The sequence below is a fragment of the Nesoenas mayeri genome (assembly GCF_963082525.1).
Source record: "Nesoenas mayeri genome assembly, chromosome: 1".
NCBI lineage: Eukaryota > Metazoa > Chordata > Aves > Columbiformes > Columbidae > Nesoenas > Nesoenas mayeri.
Window position 1 is genome coordinate 202,144,796 of NC_137541.1, and position 11,720 is coordinate 202,156,515.

Genomic DNA, 11,720 nt, shown 5'->3' on the forward strand with positions numbered 1-11,720 from the left:
ATTAAGTCATTGAGCTCTTGTTGATAATATTTGTGAAGCATGTAGCTATTTTAACAGACTGCTGAAAGAGAGGAAACATTAATTCTGTTAACAAATCCATTCCACCACAAAAAAAAGTCCTAAGTAAAGCAAAATGCTTTTAGTCTAATAATCATTCCAAGAATTTGGTACATTTCTAATAATAAATCAATAATATGCACTTCAATATAGCGTATTTCCAGAGCAGAATAAAAGAAGTGGTGTTACGGGAGTGGCATAATTGAGTTGTAATTTAACTGACAAATTCTTATATACCTACTGGTTAGACTTCCTAGATATTTGTCACTTGAATTCTTTGAGATGTGTTATTTTTGTAGTGTAATATGTAATGGTAGGTAAAAGCTAAGTGCGTTTGTGTATTTAACTTTAAATATAGTTTTTATTTACAGGATGTATTTATACCTTACTTTGCAACCTCAAATGACAAATACGATTGACCATTTTCTTGCAGTAGGCTCAGTGCAGCTCTCATGAGAAACACACTCATTTCTTTAGCATAGAGATCACATGGGTTTAGTGATATTTAGGTGATGGATTCATAGCAGTTTTGTAATAGTTTAATAATTACATTCTGTATGTTAGTTTGGATGTTTATGAACATATCAACTTAATTTACAGAACCTCTGTTAGAAGTGAGAGGCAGAAGGGAAAAGGAATACCTCAGTAAAAGCCATCCATCAACAAACATGCAGAAGTCGCTGACAGACAATAAAACCTACCCCAAAATCCCTAAGACACAAGCAATAAGAGAAGAATGACATTTAGAAAAGAACCTTTGCAGGAGGGATTTCCTTTTGTGAAAATTAGACAGGCGTAAAATCTGCCTGAGGGTTCTGAAGGTGGCTAACATTTACTGGGAGGAGGTGATAAACCCTCACATAATACAGGCACGGAGGCAGAGTCCTCTTTCTAAATATTTTGTTTCTGGTTTAAACTGAGAACTACTTTTTCTTAAGCAGCTTAGGAGATCACTGAAGGGAAGAACAGAAAGAGCTTGGATTTAGTTGGATTTACCAGGTAAACTGATTGATAAGTCATCCTGTAGGCTGAGACCTAGTCTAAAAGTGGAGGATTGTAAGAATTTATCCTGTAATAGGAAACCTGAAAATTAGGGGTAGTGCTCTGAGAGAAGGCAGAAAGGGAATAACGGTGCCAATAGGCCTGTTGCTGTGACAGTTATTAGTTAATTTTTCTGTGTTACTCTTTAATGATGACAAAAAATAATCATAGAATCATTTAGGTTGGAGAAGACCTCTAAGGTCATTGAGTGCAACCATAAACCTAACACTACCAAGTCCACCACTAAACTGAGTCCCTAAGAACCTAATCTGTGCATCTTTTAAACACCTTCAGGGATGGTGACTCAACCACTTCCCTGGGAAGCCTGTTCTAATGCCTGCCAACCCTTTGTGTGAAGAATTTATTCCTAATACCCAATCTAAACCTCCCTTGGTGCAACTTGAGGCCGTTTCCTCTCGTCCTATCACTTGCTACTTGGGAGAAGAGACTGACACCATCCATGCTACAACCTCCTTTCAGGTAGTTGCAGACAGTGATAAGGTCTCCCCTCAGCCTCCTTTTCTCCAGGCTGAACAGCCCCAGTTCCCTCAGCTGCTTCTCATCACACTTGTGCTCCAGACCCCTCACCAGCTCTCTTGCCCTTTTCTGCACTCTCTCCAGCACCTCAATGTCTCTCTTATAGTGAGGGGCCCAAAACTGAACACAGAATTAAAGGTGCAGCCTTACCAACACCAAGTACAGGGGTACAATCACTGTTCTAGTCTTGCTGGCCACACTGTTCCTGATACAAGCCAGGATACTGTTGGCCTTTTTGGCCACCTGGGCACATTGCTGGCTCATGCTCAGCTACTGTCAATCAACATCCCCAGATCGCTCTCTGCCAAACAGATTTCCAGCCACTCTTCCCCGAGCCTGTAGCGCTGCCTGGGGTTGTCGTGAGCCAAGGGCAGGACCCAGCGCTCGGCCTTGTTGAATCTCATCTATCTAATTCTACATCATGTATGCACAAAATAAAAATATATTTTTTTTAAAAAATGCTTTCTGCGTATGTATATTTTGGAAACTCATAATAATGTTCAGCACTACTGCAACATCTTTTAGTCTTTCCTTTGTAGCTATTGCTACTGCAGCATAAAAATAATACTTTATGCGTTAGCTTCATGGGGATTGTTTCTAGTGCTCTATAGACAAGAATATTTTTTTATTAACTTGCTTTTACTTCTAAAATGAAATAGTCTATGATCTTGTCGCAATTAAAAAAGAAAAGTCTCTGTTAAACTTCCTATTGTGCATTTAATCTTCTGCTATGTATCATGCCACAGTTGATTCAGTTGCTATACTGTGCCACACTGACATAAGGATTTATTAAAAAGTATTATAGTTAAAATAGGCATATTATAGAAAAATATAAACTCTCTAAAGCATAAATTTGAGTTTGTACTGTTTGAAGGGATTACAGGAAAAAAAAATGTGCATTTTGTTTCATCTTAAATTGAAATTATTTTATGATAAATCTACAATTTCAGTTTTCAATGGCACTTGATGTGATAAAGATTGTAGAAGATACTTTTGGTCACATTTAAGTTTGTCAACTGAAGGGTGGATAATTGGAACTTTTGTAATCTTGCATAAATTTAAAAGCAAACCTACTATTTTGACTCAAGCACATTAAGTGATTATTCTGCTGAAATAAGTTGTAGAGAAATAATTAACAGTGCTGACATTTAAGCAGTCATTCAGGGTTTCAGAGTTAGCAGCTGAGGAGATTATATGGGAGTTCACATTACTCACCTGCATAAGAATGTATTAATATAGAACGCAACGCTGTATTAGTTATATTAAGATGGCATTTTCAGGTTATGCTTGGCTGGTCATATACTCTGTCCAAACTAATTTAATTTATTTTATCTTTGGATTCACGGTTTAGTTTTCTAATGATCGGAACATTCTTATTTTTAGAATTAGTAGGGGGGTACAGTGGTAGAGCAATTAAAATGTTTTACAGTGTTACCTTCTACAGAAGTTCATTATGAGGTCTGAGGCATTTGGCTTGTCTGGCAAAGTTAAGTCCCCATTTGACTTGCCTGTAAGGGGTATTTGGTCAGTCAGATTAGGGACTCAGAGGCAGGAAGACTATGTCACTCTGTCACTTTTCTCCAGGAACAAACCCCTGCTTTTTAACAATCTAACATCTAAACCCAAGCTCTGACCTTGAGAGTCATCATTCTATTTAGAGTGCAAATAACAGTAACACAACATTTGCTTACTTTCTTTGCCTTCTGCAGGCTCTTGATTGTTTATACACTCAAGACTGAGTTTGGACAGAGCAAATACAACTCCTACTTGAACACCAAGTTCTGCTTAACAGTTGGCAGTTCACAGTGATGAAGCCTTGGTTAGTATGAGTGTTCTTGCAGGGCCAGCTGCATTCAAATACGTGACAGCAACAGCAGCAATAGAAACTTTGCTTCAGCTTGCTGGAGAAAGCAAAAGCAAGCAAGGCTTCCTATAGAATTTGAGCTATAAGAAATGCTCTTCATTTTCCAAAAGCTGAAAATGGGGGCTGGGGAGCTCTCCCACTCTTCAGCAGAGGAACTAAATGATTTTTAAGGGTCAAGCCTTAATCCTTAACTTTCCCTCCCAATCTGGACACTCAGATGACCACATTACAACTGTGTCTCAGACATCACTAATTTGTATATTGTAAGCATTATACTGTTATCCAAAAGAGTAACTAATCAGATATAAGCCACAGTCAATTTAGCTTTAATTGAGAGTAGCTGTTCAGATTGGAGGGGAAAGATGTGCAAGATCCACAAGGAAACATGCAGACACACGTGTATGGAAATACATGCAAACATAAATGTGCACTCTGCGTCTTACACCAGTACTGGCCAGGGCAAAGATTCTTGAAGAGGCATGGCTCTTGGAGCATCCAACCTCCCAACTCAGTCGGTGTGGCAAGAAGAATACTGTGGCTGTCTCTGGCCTCTGCCCTTTCACAGCTTCGGGGTTGCTTGGCCAAGTTGCTACTGGACATTTCTTGGGGCATTAGGCAGAGTTCTTCTCAAAGCAGCTGCCCTTGCTGACCCCCTGGCTGAACTTGGCTGAGCCCTCGTGGGCTAGAGGTTTGGTTTTCCTCACTAGTACATTCAAACACACCATCTTCTGCCTCTTGCTGATTCCAACCTGACCTTGACTGGGTCTCAAGGCCAAACAATGAAGATACAAACAGCACAGGCAGTGTGTATACAGGGAATGGATTTCTGATGATACTGATATGAAAGGATGATTTTACCTGGACATTGTCAAATTTTATGGTTTTGTCATGGATATCTGGCCAGGGTTTGAGTCAGTTTTTCAACAGCATGAGAAACAGCATCACTGTTGAATTTCAAGAACTTCACCCTCTGATTAATCACCTTTTCCATTGTCCACCCTAGGAAACAGCAATTAGATCTGTTTTTCTCTTGTGTGCACAATTCAGAGCTGATACTGTTACTGTAAAGTGGTGACAAGGAAATATGAAAGAAGTCAGCCCTGGTTTAATTTCTGTCTCTGGTCTTTCAACAAAGAGCTTTGTTTTCTGCTTGCTTCTTCTTATCTGAAACACAAGACTTGAGAAAGAAGATGGTCCCATAGCAGCCCTCACAGACATCAGTGAGGTGTGTGAAAAACACCAGGATTAAGGGAAAAGCTGAGGAAGGACTTGGCAGATGAAAGAATAAGGGAAGTGGAAGCAGCACTGGTGCAGACAGGGTAGATAGAGAGCACACGTGTGAAGGGAGTTGGGAGAACAGTTGTTTGGTATAAAGTAAGAAGAATGAAATTCTGGTGACCAAAATCACCTTTCTGTACTTGGGGCTGTCTGGAATGCCAGTTGCTAGCTATATACACAATAGTGCCAGGTGAAGCAGCATTCAAAGACAAATTATATCCATAATACAAAGTTTATGCTTTTTAGTCTGGTTTTATGATGTACTTGTGTTAAGCAGTTGTCAAATCCATAGTGCATGTAAGCACACTGCCTTTCATGGCTCCATTGCTGCTGGAGCAGGAAAAGATTGCAGGTCAGCTGAAACAGAGAACTGAGCAAATATGACGTGGAAAATTAGTCCTGTTGTTTAACTTTTGCAATAACTCTGAAGGAGAAGGTTTGAATGGTGAATATTGTTTTACTTCCAGAATTTCATTAGCTGCTCTCATAGTGTTCTGTTAAATCCAGAAGTACTGTGGACATTGGTCTGCAGAGATCTTGGTTCAGTAAGAACTTCTTTACTAAATAACATGGTTATCTTCCATATGAGTCTTTTATAGTGATCTTGCACATTGCTGTTTAGGAACATTCAGATAAAAAATTACCTTTGACTAGAAATGCTGTATTCTGCATCCTCTACCATCTCAGGAAAGGCTCCAATGTTGTTCCCTTTCTGGTGCCACTTTCTGTTAAAATCCAGCTGTAGAATCATTAAGTTATTTACTTTAAGAGTTGTCTAATCATAGACCAAGAACAGGGGTTTGCAGATGAGTGTTAAAAATGCCCTTGTTTAGTCTCTCATGCTAACTGGTTTTGTATTCCTGACTAGTATCTGATTGCTGCCATCTGTGATTGAGTGAATATACTTTTCTTTATGAATAGCTAGTCCATATCTGAGGATCCTCTGGAACAAAGGCAGCTGCACACACATAAGGTGATATTAATATTCTCCACCTTATCAGAAAAAGTCCACAGCTGGGGAGATATTAAAGCAATATTTTCAGCTCTCCACATTCCCAGTAGTTTAAATTGAAAAACCAAATATAAAATTGCTGACTAAAAATAGCTTTCCCCTTAGATTCGTAGTATTATAAAGAACTTCCTGCACTACCTACTTCTCTCAAGGCAATAATGATCTTTAAAGGCCAATTCTAATGATCTTTGTATCCAGGCTAGATTTTATTGACTGAAACGGTGGCACTTTCTGGAGATTTTCTTCGACAGGCAGAGAGCTCACTTTGTCCAAGAATTTCTTTTACTTAGTTTCACTTCTTCCTCCCCCAAAATTCCTTTTCCTACATAATGTACAGAGCAGTGAGATGGGGTCAGCCACACCTACATTTCAGCAATTTTCCTGAAGCATTTCATGCTTCATGCCAAAACCATGCACTTATGTCAGTGGAAATATTCAGTAGGAGAGCTGGTCACCTGAAGTATCAGAGGATGCTTGAAAGCAGTCTGTGTGGATTTTAGGACTTCTTATATGGACCCAACTCTGAACTTCATCATAGGCTTCATATGCTTTTCAGCAAACCATTTGGATTCTGGAAAATTAATATAATATTAATTATGTTATCATTTGTCTGTCTATCCCTTATCTTTGACTGTTGCAGTAACGACCATTTCCTATTTATTGTACGTATAATATTTAGGAAAGAGTCTTGGCTTGGCTAGCAAGTCCTCCCATTACATCCAATAATTGTCTTGGCTGGGATCCAATAACTCAGGGGCCATGACACCAATTATTCATACACATTCTTCATTCACAGATTGTTCTTATTCATTTCAGCAAAAGTAGTTTAATAAAATTTCATCTTGCCTGATAGAGAAAAATAAATCTAAGCCAAACTGATATTTCTTTTAATAAGCTGTAATGAAAAGGCATTCTACATCCTCACCCTGTTTTCCAGTGTAGTTCAACACTTTTCATTGAGCATTTTACAAAATGACTGTTAGAGGTGTGTTAAAATCAGAGGGATTGCATTAAGATTATCAGAATCAGTGGGACGTTAGAAATTTGTATATAGTCTTTAAGCGTTACCACATCTGGAAATCAGGTTTTTAATATACTTTACAATTTCTTTCTTTAAAGAATAGTTTATTTGTGTAGAAACATTGTGTTTAGGTCTCTGTTGCAGTGTAGCATCTCTGCAAAAAGAGCAGCCTGTTTTGGCCATTTAAGATTAAGCTGCCTTGATGGTTCTTGTTATAGAGTGTAAAGGGTTTTTCCCACAGAGTTTTCTGCTGGAAAAAATTTCACTGACCAAAGCATTAACTGACATGCTGATAAAGATTTTTTTGTGTTCTCCCTGCATTTTTTCAAACCTTGGGAAAAAAAAGGTTGCATTCTTTTGAGGTGTCGAATTCTTTGTCAATACATAGAGACTAACTGCATTTTCACATTTAGAGTGTGCTTTCCAAAAAAAGGTCTTCTTTACTTAAACTTTGGAAAGTGAATGTTATTCTTTTTTAAAAGAGCACTCCCAAGCTACATGGCCACTCATCTGTTACTGCCACATGGAGCCAAATCTCTGAACATTTCTGTTTCTGCCTCCTGCATCTTTTCAGGGTCTAGTAGGTTATTTTTCATAGTTATAAAACTTGACATGTTGTTGTACAATACAAATGGTGGATTTGGAGATATCTTCTATCACTTTTAGTGTGTACTCAGGTTTATAATTCTGCACCCCTCTCAATGTCTGGAAAGCCGGCTCATGTTGGTATATGGTTGGTATGTGCATAGTTTGTGTAAGGTATAGTGTGCATAGTTGGTGTAAGGCAGAATCAAGTGGCCTAAGGTGAAATTTTTAAATCAAGAAGAGGATTTTACTCAACTGTATTTGAAAAAAATGCCTGAAGGAATCACCGGTCAATTGATAATACTTTATTTCCTTACTATACAGTTGCCTATTACAACTCCCTTTTTCTTATCTTCCTTTTTGCACGTATGATCCCTGTACTATAAGCTTCAGTAAAGACAGATTGCCTATTGCTACTAGGGATTTTTCCCAAGCCTTATCATCCTTTGTACCTCAATACTCCCTTGCAATGAGAAACATGAAAAAATCATTTTGTAACTGTTTAACTTACACAAGGCCAAGCACAGATTTTAAAACTATTATCTAGTTCTCTGGAGTCAATTGTGTGAGCATTTTTTATTTCGGTCAAATCGGGCTCACTTGCATTATCTTTATTTCTTTAGATATCTTTCCTACAGTGGCAGGTTCTGGGTGCCAAGTTGTGTCCAAGACATTTTAACAAGTTACTGTCTAGCAGCTGTTTCATAGTAATTCCACGGGTTTTTTTGTTCTTAATATGCAAAAAAATGAGAATTAATTTAGGAAGCTTCTGGTACATGATTCCTCCTGTAGAAATTTTATAATTTAAGATGACTCACAGAATCATAGAATCATATAATAGTTTGGTCACTTTAAAGGCCACCTAGTTCAAGCTCCCTGCAATGAGCAGGGACTACTTCAACTAGATGAAGATGAAGAACAAAGGAGGAAGAAAAGAGATTGCGGTGATAATAGGCTTGCTGTATATTCCATTATTTTTCCACTATCTTTTTGAATCCAGGGTAAATGGTATATAGGAAGTAAAGAAGAATACAGACAAACTAAGTGCAATTTTTTCACTTACATTGTATCAACTTTATAATATATATATTGAATAAAAATATAGTTGGTACATAAATGTTTTTAAGGTACTGTCGTAGTTTAACCCCACCTGGCAACTAGGATCACACAGCTGCTCACTCACTCCACAACCCTCCCTGTCCCCATTACCACAGGTGAGATGGGGGAGAGAATCAAAAGGGGAAAAAATACATTCTGGGTTGACATAAGAACAGTTTAATAGGACAGCAAAGGAAGATAAAATAACACCACCACCACTAATGATCATATAATATACAAAACAAAGTATAGAATATACAAAACAAAGTATAGAATATACAAAACAAGTGATTCACAATGCATCATCACCCGCAACACACATAGGGTGTGCATTCCTGAGCAGTGGTATTTGCCCCCAAACCAACTCTAGTTTATATACTGACCGTGACGTCATATGGTTAGGAATATTCCTTTGGCCTTATCTGTCTTGGCTCTGCCCCCTCCCAGGTGCTTGTGCACCTGGCAGATCATGGGAAGCTGAAAAGGCCTTGACTACCTGGCAACAACCAAAACATCAGTGTATTATCAACATCCAAAACACAGCACTAGAACGGCTATTAGAAAGACAATTAAATCTATCCCAGCCAAAACCAGGACAGGTACCTATACCTTTAGAGCTACAATGAACATGCATACCTATATATCATTTAGATATGCAACAGATTCCTCAAAAAAGATCTACATAGTAGGTGTCTACAGCTGAAATCTCTGACTCCCTGTTCCTTGACAGTCCATGAGAAGAGACAAGCATTTCTAGGCCTAGTTGATCTCTTCTCCATGTATGTTTCTGAAATGAGGTTGATGAAACTTGCCTTCAGAGTTCCTATTTCTGTCCAATAACTATAAAGGGAAGTTAGGATGCCTAGTTCACATATAAAAATACATATTATGTGTCTAAAGCTAAGTCAACGGGATCTTAAACTCAGGAAACACTCTTCACATCATTATGATACTTTCCATCCTCTAAAGTAATTAGAATAGCAGCAAATACTGCATGGACACTTTGAATATATACTCCTATTACCTAATGTGACATTCCTTTCTTTAAAATTGCTGCTGCTAATGAAATTATATAGGTGTCCTGGTTTTGTTAAAAACAAGTTTCTCTTTCAGTGAATTTTGCCTGTCAGCTAAAGCCTTCATATTAACTGCATTTTCCTGGAGAACCAGACACATATTTTGGTAAACCTAGCAATGGAATGCAAACTTATTGATAAGCATGGGTGGACATCTCGTGAGAGGGGCGACGAGAACCAAGTGACCAAGAAACTGACCAACTGTGTATAACATTCCATTTACGTGAATACTTCATATAAAATGGGAGATCACGAGGATCTCGCTCTCTTGTTCTTATGGCCGACATTAGGAGAGGACCTTGCTAGTCGTCCCTGCGAACTGAGGCCTAGTGAGAGAATGAATCCAGCTCCGGTTGGCTGTGGAGTCTAATCCAGGACTTTGGGTGCTGGCTCTGCAGTTGCTGGGACTTTCAAGATTGGTTTTGTATATTTTGTATGATTTTCTCTATTCTTATTAGTAGCATTAGTAAAACATCTTTAATTTTTTCCAACTCTCTCCTCTCTGTTCTTCTTTTCCTCCCAATCGCCTGTGCTGAGTGGGAAGGGGGGAGAGGGAGGGGCAAAGGGGTGAAGTGGGGGGAAGAGGATGTTAACAATACATCTGCCAGGGTTTTATTGTCACCCTGCAATCTTAACCCTCGACAAGCAAGTCAAAACAATGTCCTGGGAAGTGAAATATGTGATTTCATACAATTTTGATGCCTTGACTTGCGGATGGTGTTTCTTCCTTTGTTTGTTTGTTTTTAAGACTGCGTTTTCATGCAGTTTCAAATTCAACAGAAGAGGTACTTAATTCCAGCTTGAAAAGTAACCTTCTGACATTTCTAAGAGTAAACTATTAAAGTATTTTTTGTACTTTTAATGAAAGGAAATATTGAAACAAACCCATCAGAGAGTCCTACAGTTCATTGCTCTGTGTATGTCTTTACTTGTGAATTTTCAATAATAACTTTGCTGGTAGGGTCACTAAGTCAATCTCTTTCCGTTGTATTATTGACACATCTTTTGCCAAAGTTGTAGTCATACCAGTAATCAGTGTCTTAGAGAATTCTGTCCTAATCTATAGGTTCTTTTTCAATAATCCATGTATTACATGCGATTATTTTTCTAATATCTTGAACAATCACTGTCTTCTACAATATGGATTAGCCTTTACTTTTGGCACAAAGTTAATGTGACTATATGTTACTTTCTGTGACTGCTCTGCTTATTGAAATCTAAGGAGCTTCATGTTATTTTCTGAAGCTCTGTGACTACCAATAATACAATAGTATGTACCACTAAATGATTTTGCTCTCATGTATACGTGTTCCTCTGCCCCTGATTATTTTCTTCTCTGTTTCATATATGCTAGCAGATATCTCAGTTACCTTGTGGTGTCTACTATGGTACCAGACATCAGTGTCTAGGCACCCAAACTATTCCTTTTTTTTGTTTCTTTGTTTGCCAGCAAACAGAACCAACTGATTTTTGCTCTTTCGGAAATGGGATATAAAAATAATGTTGACCTTCTGATTTATGGCCTCTACAGCTCTGTGGTTTACCCAGATGTTCCAGCATCCTATGGCTCCCTTGAGGCTTCTGCACCAGCCTTCCATTCCTTTTCCTTTTCCACCCAGAAGGACTGACTATGCCTTATAACACCTTTTCCTTGAGGCAAGGGTATTATAAAGAAAAGAGAAAGCTGTGTATCTTCTGTACGGTAAGTTATGAATTGTCTTAGATATGCAATGTTTTTTAAAGATTTTTCCCTGAAATTTATTTTCACCTAGAAAGTCTATGATTAACTTACATCAGTTTTATTTCTATTATTTCTTTTTTCTATCTCTTTTTCACCTTGTCCCCTCCATTCTATACTGATTCATTTGCATTGTAGGATGCACACACAATCTGAAGCCTCTTTTATCAAACATACAGAAAGCCCTGCTCAAAAACTTTAAATCAAGAAAAAGGGAAAACAGAATCAGAAGGCATGGACTTTATTCCTAGTTCAAAATTCAAGGTTTTTTTTACTTTGCTTATCTATGACAAACATCATAGGAGGTATGATATATTAAAAATGTATACTTTTTTAGCAGACTATTCAACCTGTCTTCATTTGGCAGTTACTCTTAGATGTCTTTCATTTCAATAATAATACTTTCTGTAAGC